The following is a 16,593-nucleotide window of genomic DNA, read 5'->3' on the forward strand; positions in this document are numbered from 1 at the left end:
ATTTTTTCTCCTGCAGTCCCAAAAATGTTAACATCACAGAGAAAATAAGAGTTTGGAGGCCAAATAGACAACCCTAAACTCGCAAAACTTTTCTTATATAAAGTTTGCAGCATAGCAAAGTACAACACCTGTTAAAATTAGTCACCTGCAACAAGGAAGGGGGTTTTCATGAAACAAATGCTTGGGAATGGAGAACTGAGCCAAAGTTAGCAAACCTAAATGAAAGGAGCCAAGGCTTCCCAGCAGAATGTTTTATAGAGTCTAATTAGCATATATTTGCTTTAGCAGCACAAACCACCTTCTATTGTTGTTTCCTGATCCAATTGTTGCTTTAGTGCCCATGTGGTCAACATTATCTTGGCTACCCAGACGTGTCTGTAGCGTCACACCTCGAATTCTGCAATCTTCTGAAATGCAATGCATATTTTAGCAGCTTTCTTACCCAAATTAAATATATGCAAAATATGAGGTTCTTTTGTTATGAATAAATGTTTAATTTCAATTACACTTTTGCTGGTTTAACATTGTATTTTTCTTTTGTACTTCTTTTTAGGTATTTCTTAAAATTAGATTTTTTTTTGAAAAGTTGAGCTCTTTCTCTTTTTGCCTTAATTTGCTGTTCATTCAGTACAAAAACCAATGTTGAAGAAACTGGCCGCCTTTTTCTGTTCATAAAACGTAGAAGTGCTTTAGATCGTTTGCTTTTACTCTGGGATTGACTGCACCATATGGAATGCTCATTTTTAATATTCATTTGAGCTACATTCACACAACATTTTTTAATGCTCAATTCCGATTTTCTTTGTAGCTGAAATCAGACTTTTTTTTTTTTTTTTTTTTTTGCTAAGTTGTTCATATTACAGAAAACAACAGTAATGTGACTTCTTTAATGGTTTACGTCCCCGAAGCGACCCGCATGCGCAGAAGAACGTTGACGTCACACAGCAGCGCACTGTTTACGGAAGTAGTAACGGATGAAGGTATTTATGGGCCGATTTTAAAGTTTATTCAGCAATGAGGACTGACAGCAGGGTCGCAACTGCATATTAATCAGGTGGATGCGAAAACATAAATCGGCGCAACAAGGCGCATTTGGGTTGTTTTTGCCTGCTGTGTGAACATAATCTTATTTTTGAGGGAGTTTTTGGGAGTCCAGGCTTTATCATCCAGCTCAACATTTATATGCCTTCTTTTCTCAGAATGGTGATTTGGTTACTCTCATTGTTCCCAGTGCAGCTTCCAGCTCCTAATGCAACATCTCGAATCACCTTCAGATCTTGAACCTGCTCACCTGATAAAAAAAATGGTGAAGAAACAGTCTAAACTTGTTCAACAAAAAGAAATAAACAAAAAAAAAATCGTAAAATGTATATACTTTTGCTCATGTTTGAATTCACAATTTACCATCCCAGATTGCTTCCCCTTAACTTGACAAAACTGGAACTACTAGGCTTCAAAGCAGACAGAATCCATTCTCAAATTCTCTTAATTACAACCCAAAGCTGATCCTCAGCAGCTGGAAGGGCTCAGATTTGACTCCTCAAACTCTTAACTATACTTGACGTGAACACTCAGTATAACTTTATCACTCACAGGCCAGCTGCTTTTGTTCCCCGTTTTTAGGCATCAACATCAGAGGCTCGGCTACATCCCTTGAGGCGCTGTAATCCGCCGAGCGACCAACGCCCGTTAGGACCCGAGGTTCATTTTTCATTGGAGTCAGTTCTTTTTATAATGGAGCACGTCATTCTCCCAGGCCACAGAAAAGGCAGATACCTCACTTTACTACACCACAGAAGAGCACAGCAGAGGAAAACAGACCCAGCATGACCAGCGCACCATTACAGATGTGCCTCATAGGCCGTGCCCAACACAGGAAGCCTTTAAAAAGCAAATCAATCACTGTGGAAATTGTGTGGGGGACAAAACCCCATGGAAATCTTATGAGAGGGCACGATGCCAAGGAGTAAGACGCACAACGGAGCTTGTACCAAATATAAATTCACTGCAGGCTCTTAGAAACTCGTGTTTTCATAAACACAAGAACTCTGTGGAAGTGATTTTCCTGATTTGGAGGGATTCACATGCAAAACAGTGGAAGTCCCTGACAAAGGGAAAGTGAGAGGAGAAAATAAATAAGGAATAGTTGGTGTTTGCCTTTTTGTTTGCCTCGAGGGGAAAAGGTTTTCAAAGCTCTGTTTCATCCAGAGAGAAAGCATTTTAGCGGTGATAATCTGTAAACTTTCTGATTTTGCAACTGAAATGTTGCGATGAATGCCAACCATTTTCTTCACCTCACAGATAAGCAGCTCCCCATGAATAAAGATGTGCAGGCCTATATGCTTTGAAAACAGAATCTCAAATATGTTGGTTGTGTTGCTTTTTCCTATTAAAGAAATTGTCATTTTTCACATATAAAACCTCATTCCTGCTGCAGTTGCTTTAATTTCAAATTGAAGGATCGTGGAACTATTATCATATTCAATATATATCATTTTCTGACATTGGTTCCTCAGTAGCCACAATTGTGCAGAAAAATACTGCAGCCTTCCATAGATTTAATATCTGCTGCATTTTTAAAACTCAGACTTCAATAGAATATGCTTCACTTATAGCAGAAATGTACACTTCCTTACCTTTCTTTACTTGCACAATAGAGAAAAACTATTTTTTTGTTCATAAACTTTTGCTGACCAATGTGTTTGGAGTTGAGTATGAGATCTACAGTGAAAGTAAAACACTTTTTGGCAGTGACACAAATATAGGATTTTACTGCTTCAGTCTTTTGGCAGCAGTTTGGATTGTTTTCAAATAATTAAGTAGAGGGATCAGATGAATATCAATATTTTCCTAATGTCTTACATTGGCTTAAAAGTCTATTTCCATTCATCCATTGTCTATATCCACTAATAAAAACATTTTAAGTCCTACCAAAACATACCTAAACATGGAGTTTGCTTTTTGCAAACATACACTGTATTGCTAAAAGTATTCCCTCACCTGCCTTGACTCTCATATGAGCTTAAGTGACATCCCGTTCCTAATCCATAGGGTTCAGTATGACATTGGTCCGCCCTTTGCAGCTGGAACAGTTTCAACTCTTCTGCGAAGGCAGATACAAAGGTGTTGTATCAGGCTGAGGTCAGGACACTGTGCAGCCCAGTCAAGTTCACTCACACCATACTCTGCCATCCATGTCTTTATGGACTTTGCTTTGTCCACTGGTGCACAGTCATGTTGGAAGAGGAAGGGGCCAGCTCCAAACTGTTCCCACAAAGTTGGGAGCATGGACTTGTCCAAAATGTCTTGGCATGCTGAATCATTCAGAGTTCCTTTCACTGGAACTAAGGGGCCAAGCTCAGCTCCTGAAAAACAGTCCCACACCATAATCCCCCCTCCACCAAACTTGCAGTCAGACAAGAACCATTCTCCTGGAAACACCCTAACCTGGACTTGTCTATCAGATTGCCTGATGGAGAAGTGCGACTCGTCACTCCAGATAACACGCCTCCACTGCTCTAAAGTCCAGTGGCAGCGTGCTTTACGCCACTGCATCCGTCCCTTTGCATTTCACTTGGTGATGCATGGTTTGGATGCAGCTGGTCCATGAAGCTCTCTGTGCACTGTTCCTGAGCTAATCTGACCTTTATCACATGAAGTTTGGTGGTCTGCAGTGATTGACTCTGCAGAAAGTTGGCCACCTTTTCGCACTATGCGCTTCAGCATCCACTGACCTCGCTCTGTCAGTTTACATGGCTGAGTTGCTGTCGTTCCCAAACACTTCTATTTTCTTATAATACAGCTAACAATTCACAGTAGAATATTTAGGAATGAGGAAATTTCATGACTGGATTTGTTGCACAGGTGGCATCCTGTCACAGTTCCATGCTGGAATTCACTGAGAGCGACCCATTCTTTCTGAAATGCTTGTAAAAACAGTCTGCATGACTAGGTGCTTCATTTTGTACAACCGTGGCCATGGAAGTGATTGGAACATCTGATTCTGATCATTTGGATGGGGAAGCAAATACTTTTGGCTGTATAGTTTATGTGTTTCAGTTAGGTGACACCAAGTCTGGCAACAAAATTTGTAGATGGGTTTTAAGCATGAATTTGTTGATAATTGTTTTTGGATTAATTGATTAATAACTGCATAGCAAAAGGTAATTAATATAGGATGTTTTTACATAATTTGAACCAGTTTTGGCTTGAACATACTTACAGATAAAGGTCTTTTTTAACCTATGTGCAAAATGTATATATATATATATATATATATATATATATATATTTATATAATTTTGGCTTAATTACTGCTTTGAGAAGGGTGTTTTTGTAGCAAGTCGCTTTTTTGAGTCTGTTTACTCCAATTAACGGTTAATCGATAACTAAATTAGTTGAAGTTTATGTCAATATACCATCACAATAAAACCAGTTAATCGTTTTAACCCCAGTGTTAACTGAAGTACACATGATCTCCTGTAAAAGAAAAAAAAAAGATTTCGGTAGCACTTTATTTGAAGGGGGTTGAATAATACTGTCATGACACTGTCATAAACATGACATAACACCTGTCATGAACATGAATAATCCTTCATGAATATTCATGACTGTTGTCATAAAGTGTCATTCGGTAAATTATGACACTTTTAATACAAAGTTGACATTATTCAAAATGTCTTTATGACAACTTGACATTAACCAAGAAATCATTACTGATATAAATTTGTTATAAAAGTATTACTGATTGCACTTTAAAAATTAGGTAACTTTATGTTATTAAAGGTCAAGTTTAAACAGTAGTTTTTTCCTGGTTAATTTTTTAGAGACATTATCTTACAGACATAAAATATTTATTTTTCTTTAGTAAACTGTTTCTTTACCAGTTATGCCATGAATGCTTTATTACTGGCGTATTTTCTGCATATTGATGTTAGCTTTATTATTTCTACCTTAAATTTAAAGTATATTTCTGACTCTGAAGAAAAGCCCATACATGTGTAAAATCCAGTCTTCACTTTATTTGTCAAGAATTACTGGGACATGCTCCTGCCAAACAATAAAAGTCGTGCATCTGTTCGAGGGAGAACCTTCAGCCTCTGTCAAGATATCAAACCCCACATGCTTTCTGTCTCAGTATGTAAAGCCGAGCCAGTAATTCCCTGACTTTAAATTTATGATAGCACCTGTCTGTTATCACAGATCAAAATGTTTCAACATAAACTGTTCCAGCAAGCATGGGAATTCCCATCAAATCCAGCTCCAGAATCCCCCCAGATCATCAACAACTTTGTTCTCGCCATTAAAGATAAAGCCCCGCAATCCTCAGCAACCATTACTCTTAATGATCTGCTTAACCAGCAGCGTTACGCCACAACTCAACAGCAAGAAGAAAGACAACTTCAAAAGGTGCACACTTCTCCATGCTTGGTTTTTTGTTTTCCAGCAGTTTTTCTCCCTATCAGCCGCTGTGCAACTTGTACGATGCACAGATATGATAACGGAAAACTGTCTCTGCAGTTTTTCTTTGAACTATCCGTTTGTGGTTGTGTGTGTTGACACGCATGAAGTCTGGAAGCAAGTGACACAGGACATAGACACTGAATGTACACAGAGTACATATCTTTGAAATGAAACCATATCAGTTGAAACATGCCCAGACTCACCTGTCTTATTAACTCCTCTTAAGATATCTGTGTTCTTATTACGATGATGTCTATTAACTAGCTTATGCAATGTTCTCTTCTTTATTACAAATGCTGATGTGGTGGCGTAATGATTTTGCGTTCACGGTTGTTTATCCAGACGTTCTCCGTCAGGAGAGTCTCCTGCGCTCAGGTTTGTATCTACTTTGCCCTCATGCTCAGTTCCCTGAGGCAGAGCTTGTTTACTGTCTAGACAAGTTTGCTTGTGGTATCCTCTGTTTTTTTTCCTTTTCCTGCCGTTTTTGTGTGTGTGTGTCTATCTGCTCGTGAACTTGTGATTAATATCGCAGGAGCGTTGAAGATCTTTGTACATTTTCCCCGCCTCATTGTGAATTCTTACTGCTGCTCTTCATTGTTTGCTCTCTGCGGATCAGAACGAGGTCAAAGATCTTATAAGTAGTCAGACCTCTGCCCTTACTAAGCTTAGTGAGAAGATCCAAACTTTGTGGATTTCTGAGCTTTATGATTTTATGAAAAACTCTTAACATTTTTGTATTCTTGGCACAGCTTCAAATTGTCACCAAATTTAAAAACTCTTTCACTTTGACTACAAACCTTATTGACTGAGCACACAATGGTCAATTTTTAGATATTCCTATCAATTGTTTAGTACAACCAGCCAATAAAATAGCAGCATCTAGACATGGAGAAGAAGAAATTCAAAGGGAAAAATGATAAAAACATAAAGGATATTTAAATGATTTTAAATGTACCCTACACATTTATATTTGTATCTTATTAAAAGTAACATATCAAAAAATATTCATATCCTTTTCAACATTCAGTTTAAAAACTATTTATGTTTCGCTTATAGAGTCCAGTTGATCACTCTAGTCCTCATTCCCTGAACACATTCTCAGTTAAAATAAAATCAGCACTCGTGGCAAAATGGAAAGAAGCATGCATCACTTTGAACCTAAATCTGCCAGGATTATGCATAATTTTGGACTTTATTAGATTAGTGTGCAATATTGTGTAGTCATATAATTACCTAAATCTTTTCATTTTTCCATTTATGCAATATAAAGTCAAAGCTTTGTTAATTTTGTTTTTCTACATGACTAGGTGCTTTTGCTGGAAAATTATGTTTTCCTCATATAAAAGCATCTCAGGACTCTAAAATGCTCAAGAAAATGGATGGAATTTCCAAGACCAGACATTATTAACTTAAAACACTTCCACCCCTTATAAACAATTGATTCAAAGAGAGTTTTTTTATTGCTAGGTTTATTAAATCAGTGTAAAACTCAATTATTCATCTCAAGGACTGGAAATGATCAAACAACAAACAAACAGAAAGACAAGAAGGTTAGTACAGATGGAAACCAGGTGGGCGCAACAGAAGTTTTCCGTTATGTTAAAACAGAAATAAAAAATGCATTCTGAGTTTGTCACACTATAGACAGATGTGCTCTTGCTCAACCAGCCAAAAACTAAACGACAAAATAATTCAAAATAATAAAATCAGGTTTTAGTATAATAAAACAATTATCTATCTCCTCTCGCAGATCCTCATGAAAACATCGCTGACTGAGAGATCTAAGCCTGGTCTTAATAAACTGCATGTGAAATCAGAACAATGCATTGGACTCATTGGAGAGATTAAATAACTGGGTCATCCACTAGCTGCAAATCTTTGCAAAAGTATTCATACTTCTTCAACATTTTCACATTTTTTGACTTTATATCCATATAAGACTATATTTGAAAAGTGACTGACCCAATTTATCCCTAAACAAAGTCCAGTTGACCTGTTTAATTCAGATGTTATCTAGCAAGTCCGTCTGTGTGTAATTTACTCTCAGAATAAAAAATCATGTTATTTGAAAATTAGGGAACAAATAGCATTATGAAGACCTATGTCCCAAGCTTTGTGCAGTCCATCATCTGAAAATAGAAAAAGTGTGACACTGTATTTATTTTTCATTAAAATCTAGGCAGAAAATCTAGAAGTCATAATACAACAAATTATGACTTCAAGGGTATTTTGGAAGATACTCAGAAGAGTGTTATCTAAGATTGTTTATTAGACACATAATGAATAAAAAAAGAAGCAAAATTTCAAAGCAAACATTAAAAGAAATAAATTCAGAAAGCAAGAAGAACTGTTGATCAAAACCACGTTGGACGATAAGAAGATATTATTTGTTTTTGGAAGCAGAATCGCAAAAACTGCTCACTTTTTGTGTAGTACTCTAGTTTATGGCAGCTGGTTCCAGATAGATCTGCAACACAACACTTTGTTTTCTTCAACTCCTGATCTTATGATCTTGTTGGTACGGAAATGTTCCACTTCCTGTGTTTAATTTTGCTTTGATTTGAATAGAAAGAGATCCATCTTGCTTTTCTCATTAAGTGCGAGAGGATTACACAGACCCCACAGTTTCATTCATCTTGTTTCCAGTCACAACTGCGAGTCAAACATGAATGCATTTCAGCGGTAACTGCTAAAAAGATTGCTCTATGTATGATTTGGAACTCAAACTTGTATCCATTTGTTCTTGTTTACTGTGGTTTTAAACTGGGTTCATGGATTATGTTTGCTGTAGATTTGTGACACCATAAAACTGTGTTCTTGTCTCACTCTGCCACGGAGTGATTATTTGCTGACATTAAATATGACGTCAAGGCTCTTGTCATCTTCTTTGTGTTGAAGTCTTGTAAACAACGTTGCCCTTCCAAGCCAAGTGTTCTCGAAAGTGTGTTTTTCATCAGCAGTTTACATTACATGCATGGTGGATTGTGGTTCTCTTACTGCTTCCCTTCGGTGGACAAAATGAAAAGAAACGCTGATCTCAGGATGTTTTCCTGGTTCTTTGGGTTTGACGTGGAAGAAAAGAGGCAACAGTGTAAAGACAAGTCTGGCCTCAGTCTAATTCAAAAAAACTAAAACCTTGGCCTTGTCTGTGTTAAAAAAAGAGCGTTTGAATTGAGGTTGACTGAGCGTAGAAACCACTTTCTGTTATACTTTGAAGCGTCTATAATGACCCTGAAGAGAGCATGCCTCACTTCCAAATGTAAAGAAACACTGCAATCTTTTATGGGTTCTTTTTGCCCCGTGTGTCAATCAGGTCAATGTCGTTGCCCAAGCAGATGTTTTAAATGCTCGTTTACCGTTCTGTGACTCAGATGTGCTGTCGCAGTCGGACCACAACAAAGTTCCATCACAGGATGATTCTCACAAGCTGCTGTAGTGGCTGCGGACGTCACGGCGGTATTCACTGGCACCCTTCTGGCTTTCAGCTACATCTTTGATGGATTCATCCAAACAAGATCCACTGTATTTTTTTTTGTTGTTGTTTTTATTATGTGCAGTAAATCTGTCACAAAAGGTCAGCCGGTTCTTCATGTTAACCGTTCACAGATTTGGAATACAATGCGCTTTCGCAAATTATCTCTGAATCAGAGCCATACAGTCACCAACATCAGTCACATTGTCTCCGGTTCACTTTGCATTTAAAATCTGGTGGGTTGGTTACGCACCCCAAACCACGAGTGATTCACAAAATTCTAAAAAGTCATCAAAAAAATATGACAAGTCAAAGAAATGTTGGGGAAGAGTAAAGCACTTCTGGCTTCTTCTCATGGAAATCAACTTCCTCTTTATGTCGAACTTGATCAGCGAGTTCTCCAGACCCTCTGAAGATCTTTTAATATCGACTGTCAACGTTATCAGAAACCATGTGTTCAGCAAGTCCTGCAAAGACCTGAAGCAGGACCTGAAGTATGCAACGCCTGGTACAAACTGGCTCCTAAACAACAAAAAACCCAATTAAAGCCTCGTTCTTTGCAAAGTTCTTTACTTGTTTATAAAACATTTGTCAATCACTTTACGCTGTGTCCTGATAGACTAAAGTGACCTAAAAAGAAGCAAACAGAACTACCGGCAATAACCAAAATTAGTAAAACCATTATCCAGAAAGTTATTTAGCCTTCAATTCCTGTGATTTTTTTAAATCTCGCTTTTTGGAAGAAAAATATAAAGGAATGAGAATTGACTTAGGTCTGTCACAGGACTGCATGTTTGCCGTAGCTTCTTTTGTTTCAGGAAATATTATCTTCTTGTAAACGAGGGGCTGAATTAACTGACCAGATGCTTAATGCTTAAGCAGATCATAGGAACGCATAGAACTCTGTGCGGGTGAGAACAGAGGTTTGTAGTTGATTGAATGTCTAATTCAAGCTTGATGTAGTAATAAAACTCATGGGGATCATCCCCACCTGTTAGCCACTAAAACAGCTGGTTGCTACGGAAACTAAATGCAGCTTGGCAGACAGTCCTTACTGCTGACCAAGGAGTTTCACAAATTTCTTTGGTTATCCTTTGTGGTTATCCTTTGTGGTTATCCAGCCACAGTCACCCCACGGGGCGACTGTGGCTGTGTGGGTAGTAGTCATCTTGCGATCAGAAGGTTGTAGGTTCAATTCCTAGCATGCTTCAATGTGCCTTTGGGTAAGACACTTTACCCCAAAAATTGCCTACTTGGCAATTTTTGGGGTAAAGGCAGTAAAAATGGCCTACTTGGCAATTTTTACTGTATAAACCTATATTGGGTTTATACAGTACTTCTTCATGCTGTTCAGAAAATTGTTGTTCCTGTAAATTCATAGAAAATTACATTTCTATGTGTAATTCAATATTTCTGTTGTGGAACATAGATTGTGTTAAATCCAATTAATTACATTTAATAACAGTCCTGTGCTTTTTCTTTTGTACTGCCGTTTCTTCTTTAAATAAACCTTAAACCAACTGCATCAGTCAATTTGACATGATTTTCTTAAGTGGGATTGATTACTTATGCAGAAACCAAGCTGTGGTTTATAAGAAATAGTATACTTTAGGTTTGGTTTTTGGGTTTCCTATAAACCTTGGAGGCTTCGCTGTGTTTGCACTTTGTGACTGATGAATAAGTTGAGAGTAGCACGAACAGCTAGAGGCTAAAATGAAGGCCACTTTGCTGTCTAAGAACAATTCAAATTTTAAAACACATCCGTCTGGTTGTCATTTCTTCTTGTTGTGAAATGTTGCTCCATCTATACAGAGAGGTGAATCAGAGGAATCAAAGTGGATTTGTTCACATTTGGTTCCTCAAGACCGTAGAATTTGCTTCTCTCATCATTATGTACATGTTGGATTTGCACATTTATTTTGGTTTGTTCCACATTATCCTCGTTTACTATAACAATTGCTGACTCATCACCTTACACTCTAAATTCTCAAATGGAAGAATTTAACTGAAACTAAAAGTGTTTTTAGTCCTTCTAGTGTGGTAGACTCGATTTAATTGGTGACCAAAAGTGCAACATTTGTTACATTTTTCAACTAGTGCAGTTTGCTTCTCCCTGCACTGTGTAAAACGATCGAACCTTTTGAAAAGCCTGTTCCACCCCTTGCCTGTGGTGGCGCTGCACCAATAACTAATGAAGGAAATGACAGGAAAACCTCAGAAGAAGACACTTAGCGCAACTTCCGTCTTCACAAAATATAAATGGAGTGGCGTCGCAGGTTACTTTGCGGGAACTAAGAGTCCTTTCCTTGAATTTAGAAGGTATTTTCTAACAAATTATACTACTAATATTTAAAGGTTACTTTAAGAGAACTTACAGTATTGTTTTCTCTCTTAGAACTTATAGGCACTTTTCTGAAACTTTCAATGTACTTTCTACAGAAGTAACAGCTTACTTTACTGGAGCTTAAGGTTATTTTATTAAAACTTATAGCGTTGTTTCAGGTTGCTTACCTCAAACTTGTAGCATGCTATTCTGGGACCCACTTGTAACTTTTTTTTGTAACTTATTCAATTATTTCCTTGAACTTACAGGTTGCTCTTCTGGGACATGCGGGTTACTTTCAAACAACCTACAAGGTACTTTCCTTGAAGTTTTTCATCATAACGTAGAGCTTACCTTTGTGAGGTTTATGGTGAGGTAACTTTTAACCTGGCATTTTCCCTACATGTTCTAAGTTGCTTTGAGGACAGAGTGAGCTTTTAAGGTTGTTCTTAAAGGGAAATAACCTGTAAATTGCAGGAAAGTATTTTCTAAGTTCTGGATGTGTTGCACCCAAAACACACAGACAAACACAAAAACCCCAAAGTGTTTTTAGAAAAGCACTGTCATTTGGCAGAGTTGGGCAGTCACTCGTTACATTTAGTCAGCTACATTATTTGAGTAACCCTTTGGAAAAAAAATACTTTTAGGAGTATTTTTACTATGCTGTACTGTTTGCTTTTACTTGAGTAATTTTATTATAAAGAATTGCTTCTCTTACTTAAGTAAAATCTGTAACTTTGTAACTTCACTGAATGAAGAGCAAACATGTTTTAACCCAAAAATCAGCAGACACAGACACTTACCTGCAGTTTTTGTTCAAATTTAATAAGTCAAAAAAGATTTGTCTGATTTTATTCCTTAATTATGGTATTTATATGAATTATTTTTATTTTGGTTCTTAAAATAAAAGACATAAAAGTCATATAGCCACATGTCTTTTACGTTTTGGTCCATTTGGTCATGTAATTTTTAAATATTATCTAATTTATGTTTGAATGTTACTTGAGTAGACTTTTTACCAAATGCTTTTTTACTCTTACTTGAGTAATTTCTTGACCGACTACTTTTTTTACTTTTACTTAAGTAAAAAGATGTTGAAGTAGTGTTATTCTTACTTAAGTACAAATTTTGGGTTCTCTATCTTAGTTTCACTGGTTCGGTCCATCTCTGTCGGTTGGGCACATTTTTCGAAGTTGAGCAGATAAGACGGATCCACCACCAGTTAAATTAGTGTGTTAATTTAACTGGAAATCTTAATTTAACTGAAAAAATTAATTTTAAGCGTTCATTGTTTATAGAAAAATTGTAAGAGACGCCTTTTGATGAGCATAAAAAATTGTCCAATCCGCCTCTCTCCTTCTGCATCTGTTTAAATGTTCCCTATTTTTAATCTTTTACAGAGGATAAAGCTGAACGATGTTACAATAAACATTCCAGAGGGAGTCACCCACCCATAATTAGAGACTCAGGAGGCTGAGTAAGATAGATGACTGCAGTGTGTGTCAGTGGAGGTGGAGGGGGTCGTGCCGTTCCAGAGGCTGCTGGTTAAATGCAGGTGGCTGGGTGTACGTGTCAGCTTTTATCTCAGCTTTGAACACAGGTAAGCTCAGGGGCCTGCACAGGTGTGTAAGTGTGTGTACGGGCTGAAAGTTCAGAGATGGTTGCGGCGGTTATGGTAGAAAAAGGACCAGAGGCAGCGATTTGTCAAGGTGAGCAGAGTTTGCTGGGGTCACCGAGAGACACAGTGGTGGCTATTGTGTTGGTTATGAAACCACAAATGATCTGCATCATATAGACACTGATGTGGCCGTTCGGAGGGTGAACAGACTTCAAACAGCAAGCAGATGCTCTGGTTGAGCAATCGCTTTGACTCACTATGTTTCCCCATAGGAGAAGACACAAGAACTTCTGAGTCATTGTGTCTGCCAAGGTGTTATGGTTTTAATTAATGTAATGAGACAAGTGATTATTTTGGCAAAGGAGAAAATTATCCCGGAATCACACAGGGACTTAGGATTCATTTCAAAGACAGAGAGGAAATCACAACCCTTTCTCTCTTCACATATCTGCCAAAAGGAGAGAAACTCAAATGTTTTTTTTCTTTATGAGTGAAAAATCACAGCCCCCTTTTTTCATTACGGTAGTGTTAAAAACAGCATCTGTCACCAGCTGAAAATTGAGATTTTCACATGAAGCTTAGAGGACAAACAGTTTTGCCACCAGCATTTGCTGCCCCATTGCATTTTAAACAGTCTCACTTTGCTCAGATGTGGTATTTTACCACAAGTTTCTAACGGTAGTTGCTGAAATTTTGGCCCATTCCTCCTGACCGAACCAGTGTAACTGAGTCAGGTTTATAGGCTGCCTTGCTCACACACACATGCACAATTTTTTCATGAGAATGAGATTAGGGCTTTGTGGTAGGCATTTATAAACGTGACTTTGTTGTTCCTGGGCCTATTTGTAACTAAGTAGATGGTATGCTTCAAGTCATTGTCCAATTTTAAAACCCATTTGGATAAAACTGAACTTTCTATGTATTATCTTGAGATGTTGCTTCTCTGTTTCCATGTATTTCACTCATGATGCCATCTATTCCACATCATGATGCTGCCACCCTGTACTCCACTTTGTATTCTCAAGTTATATTCCCATGCCATTAAAATTAGTAAAAAGTTGGAGCAAATTATCAAGACACCTTCAGGCATCATAAAACTCATTGGAGCCCTCCCTTTCCCTGACATAACCACTGGATCACATATTTGGGTAAAAAAACAGAAGACTTACTGTGCTATAAAATCATGAATGCAAAATTTTGTTGTGGCTAACAAAAAGCACGTTCTTTCATTTCAAATCCTCTGATTATAAGCATGAAGATGCTTGAGAAGAAGATTTTACAAACACTAAAAGGATTCAAATCAGATCCAAATCACATGTTCTGTCATGATTAAAGCAGCTAAAAATCTGTTATGGCCTTTAGTTGTCTGTGCTTTTGATAAAAATATTGTTTTATCTTTGTTATTTTAATGCTTTTTGTTGTCATGGCTATCTGTTTATAATAACATCATTGAGTCTTTTGGCTGTGTATTCAGAATATATTTGTCACTGGTCAAACCGTTTAGACCCAAAACCCCTCCAAACATGATGTAATATTACAGATCACAGATAATTAAAACATAATGAATATCCACAGATAAAAAGAAACACATCAAACTCACCACTGCTCTTTATATGCTGCCAAGATGAGTTCTTTCTGGCAGCCATAAAGCCGTCACCAGAGCATCAAAAAGTGTGGTTATTGTTAACCTCAGTGGAGTTTTTGAGAATAAGAGAGATAACCTCTGAAGACTGACTGTAAATGTAAAATTAGTGCAAAACAGTGTCACTGTTTGTGCATTTCTGGAGGTCACCTGATAATCATTTTTATTGTGTGAGGCCTGCAGTGTAACCAGCCTGCTAACATAAATATCTGTCTTGAAAGTGATAAACATCAGACCAGCCCAAGTTGTCAGTGGTCAAGAAGAGCAGCAGGAACACAGACTGCTTAATATTCACTAAACCAGGGACAGGAAAAATAGCAAGCCAACTTTAAAACTGACAAACGGCTTAGAGAATGATCATGCATCCATTGGCACATTAAAAAATAGATTGCATGACAGTAAACGTCATTACAAGCAACATAAAAATGTGATATTATTACAGGAGTGTTCAAATAAAGACATAGTGGCTTTCTGTTTAAATTTCAGAGTTGTGAGGCTTAAATAAATATGAGAGATTTGTCTCAAGCTCTTTTCATGGTCAGTGTGACATTTATTCAGTACAGTTCATCTACAAGTAGATCTGTGTAGGGAGGGTATAAAATATGGATTCACTGGATCAAAAACTAATACTTTGTAGAAACTCTTTCTGATTCAATTTCACAATTTAGAAAATAGGGAAAATATGAGACCTCAATGACAAAAAAACGACATGGTTTTCCAAAACTGATGAAGGAAATACAAGACTGAAACAAGTCTGACAAGAGGCCAGTAGTAACACTGAAACATCTGACGCAATATCCAACAAGTACTCGTCGTGCTCGTTATGTGACAACAAACTCCTGTTTTCTTTATAGGTTTTTTGCTGAAGTGGATTAAAACCGTTCCAAATACAACATGTTTGGACTGTTAGAAAGCAGAAGATAAAGAGGGATTTTAGCTTTCAAAGCCACATGGAGTCCAAATCAATAAAAGAATGGCTTTCAGTGAGATAAATCAAAGTTTTGGAATGGCCTATCCAAAGTCGAAACCTAAATCCAATGTACAAGGAGCTGAAAGAGGACTATTGACAAGAGATGTTCACAGTCTGATAGACTTGAAAAATTTTGGAACGGCAAAGGAGCTAAATATTTCCAAGTCAAGATGTCGGATGCTGATAGACAAATCCAGAAATTGAATTTAAAGCTGGTTTAACAAAGTTATCAGTTTAACTTTGTGCATAGTTATATAACCGGGCTGCTTTTGATTTTTGTAATGTTGCCTTTATCATAATCTTTTTGTTTTTCTACATAAAAATGTTATAATTAACAGAGATTTGTAAACTTTTTCCATCCATTGTCGTGTGAAATGGATGGACAAACCTCAAGTATGTTTAGGTTCTGGTCCAAATGTGTCATAAGCCACGCCTCCTTTTAATGCTCATTGATTGGTCAGTCTGTGTGGTAGTTGTTTTGATTCATTCAGTTTTAAATGCAAACTGTCTGATGGGACATAAACAGAATTGTAAAAATGATTCATAATGAAGTCTTTTTGCTGTCCATCTTATCATATGTACTTTTTTTCAGTTTGCCAATGAATTGTTTGTTTTTTTGTGCTCTACAATGCTACAAACATATCTAGAAAGAGACAATAATTCTACCTTTAAGATAATTAAAAAAAAACATAGAATTAAATTTTCAGGCTGCACACTTGTTATTACCAGAGAGAATAAGGACACATTATGGGACACATTCTTGGCTTCTGAATTTGTGAAGTCTAAGCTTCTGGGTTAACCTATTAGCCACACATGCAGAACATCTCATTAGAAGAACAAGTATCTGAATACCCAGATACTTTCTGAATCATCCTGGCTGTAAATTCCCAACATAACCTTCAGCCTTAACCTTGCATATCACAGCAGGGAGGACTCACTAATAGAATTAAATTGCACACACCCTGCAAAGAAATACGTGCATGTGAAAGAAATGTTGCATCTTATTTATTCACCTTAAGTAAAGCTGCCAAACTGTCAGAGTCGGAATGCTATGTGTTGAAGTGCCAAGGTTTATCTGGAGAGAGAAAAAAGAAAAGAAGAAAAT

At 37.2% G+C, this 16,593-nt stretch overlaps 1 long non-coding RNA gene across 1 annotated transcript; it reads left to right on the forward strand.

Moving 5' to 3' along the window:
- Positions 1 to 11,166: 11,166 nt before the first annotated feature.
- LOC106905684 (uncharacterized) lies at positions 11,167 to 16,028 on the forward strand. The gene is made up of 4 exons (XR_001415180.2): positions 11,167 to 11,254; positions 11,528 to 11,572; positions 12,659 to 12,858; positions 15,373 to 16,028. It is a non-coding gene; the product is annotated as an uncharacterized LOC106905684 (long non-coding RNA).
- Positions 16,029 to 16,593: the final 565 nt, after the last annotated feature.

Source organism: Poecilia mexicana, unplaced genomic scaffold (genome assembly GCF_051168715.1).
Source record: "Poecilia mexicana isolate PSO_F unplaced genomic scaffold, ASM5116871v1 scaffold_9, whole genome shotgun sequence".
NCBI classification, from domain to species: domain Eukaryota; kingdom Metazoa; phylum Chordata; class Actinopteri; order Cyprinodontiformes; family Poeciliidae; genus Poecilia; species Poecilia mexicana.